This window comes from Tupaia chinensis, unplaced genomic scaffold, assembly GCF_000334495.1.
Source record: "Tupaia chinensis unplaced genomic scaffold, TupChi_1.0 Scaffold142326_1, whole genome shotgun sequence".
NCBI lineage: Eukaryota > Metazoa > Chordata > Mammalia > Scandentia > Tupaiidae > Tupaia > Tupaia belangeri.
Window position 1 is genome coordinate 35,310 of NW_006202174.1, and position 2,575 is coordinate 37,884.

Here is a 2,575-nt window from a genome sequence, read left to right on the forward strand (position 1 = left end):
TATAGAAAAAACTTCCCAAAAAAAAAAAAAAAAAAAGAGAGACATCATTCATCTATTCACAACGGTGGTGGCCCTCATGATTTAAATATCAACCACTAAGCCTCACCCCTTAAGAGTTTCACTGCCCATCCACGCCATGACACTGTGGACTAAGCCTTTGGGAAACAAATAGTTATCCAAAGCATAGCATAGATGTTCAAGAAAGCCTGTGCTTTGTGTCCCTAGTGCCCTGAGTCTATTACTTTAACACTTTTAATTATGAACTAAAACAAGATAGCCAAGTTCAGTGATGTAACACAGACAATCAAAGGAGCTCCGATATATATATATATATATACATACACATACACACATACACACACATACATACATACACACACACATACATATATATACATATGTATGTGTGTGTGTATAGTATATATTTTTTTACTTTTGCCAGTGAACTTCTGTTACTATTGTACACATTTAATTTGTACTCCTCTAATTTATTCTTTTAATTTTTGCTCCTTTTGTCATTGCTCCAACTGTGGTTTGAATGTTTTATTTTTATTTATTTAAAAAAATTTTTTAGAGAGAGATTTTTGCTATAGGGCACATGTACTTGCTGGAGAGACACAAAGAGATAGAAAGCAAGAGATCACCCCCCAGGAAGGATGGCCACATTGCAATATCTTCTCTTCCATTCTCTTCTCAGGATTTTGGGCATGCATGCACATGCACCCAGTGTGTTTTAAGCCACTGGGTGTGGGACTCGAACCACAGTAAACTATGTGGGAGTCCAGTAATATAACTATTATGTCATCTGTTGGTCCCAGAATGTTTTATTTTTGATATTGTACATTTGTTCTGTTCTTTATATGAGAGAAAACTAGGCTTGAGAACAAATGATCAGAATCCCAGACTAAACACTTACCAACTATGCAAATCTGTCATTCAGCCTTTGTTATCTATAGAGTGGGAGTGATGATAATGATGAACTTGATGTTCAGATGATGAATGATTAGTTGACTGTTTTTCCAAGGGAATGGAAGGTAGGGATTTACATCCTAAGTCTAAACTAGGGGTCTGCCAACTATAGTCCCAAAGTCACATATGGTCCTTCAACATTTTTATAAATAATGTTTTATTAGAACACAGCCATGCCTGTTCATTTATGTCCATCTGTGGCTACTTTCCTGCTACAACAGAGTTGAGCAGTGGAGATAGGGCTGTTGAGCAAGTGGATTTACTCTCTGGCCTTTTATAGAAAAAGTTTTCTAATACTTAACCTGTATGGTAACCAACTATCTGTTTTGATTTGAGAAAATTTAGGAATATGTTCTTAATGGGCTGTGAGGGTGCTGTTTAATGAAAAAAAAAAGTGTATTACACCCAGAAAATTCTCAAGGACACCCTAAGCCAGTGTTCAGTTGCTGAAAGAGAGGTGTAACGTTTATCTTTTCACTCTTGAAATGCTACCTACAGGGCTACTGTTGGCAGAGGCCATTATGCAAATACAGATTCATCTCTTCACAATGCCACATGTGAAGCATTTTCACGAATATAAATTGTATTAAGGCCTGAATATAGCGTATGTACTTTCATGACTTTATGAAATTGTTCAGTCATCTGGACATTTTTCACTCTGTTTACCAGGAAATGTGAAATAGAGAATTGAGCAATTTTCTCGTCAATTTGATCAATGTAGACTGGCAACCCGGATGCCTTTAGTTTTAAAAAAGCCTTTTCTCCCTTCAATTGCTGGAATTTATTTATTTATTTTACTAAATTCTCCAGCTAATTACTCCAATTTTCCAATCTATCTTACCTTTGAAGGGGCAGCCTTTTGAATTTTACATGTGGTTGGTACAAGCGAGGTCTGTTCCAAAAGTGTAAGCTTTTACAGTGAAGGATTCATGTTTATTTATCTATCTACTTGCTTGGTCCTTTTGATCCATAATCAAAATGGCTCAGCTTTTACCTTCAAATCAATCAATACCATTATAGAACTAAAGAAGAAAAAAGGAAGAGAGATTGGAATGAAAGAGTAAGAGTTACGGGATTTGGAAAACTAGTGCCCCATTGGCAAGTGGAAAGTGTGAGAAGGGCCTTAGAGAAGGCAACTGGGTAATAGAAGATCATGATTGATACTTTGGGAATAGTTACATAGGATGTGAGGTGAATCATAGGCAGCCAGCTTTTTAGAAGGGACAATCAGAACAAGAGGATTAATTACGGGCTCATGAAGATTGATGAGGAAGAGGGAATGCGTTCAGAAGGGTTAGTAGCCAATAAAATTATATTCAAAAGTAACCAATCTGAGAGAATAAAACTGTCTATGAATTCCGCCATTGTCCTGATTTCAAAGTGGAATCTCATGTTGGTTTCATCTCCCTCTACTGTGCTCAGGTAGGGGACTTTTCCCTCTTGTGAGAACTGAACTCTTCTGAGAGTGAAAATGGATCCCCTCTCAAGAGACATCATTCATCTATTGGGAACCAGCAGTTAGTGTAATGGCTATGTCGCTGGACTCCCACGTAGTCGACCATGGTTCGTGTCCCGGACCCGGTGGCTTAAAACTCACGCTGGGCGT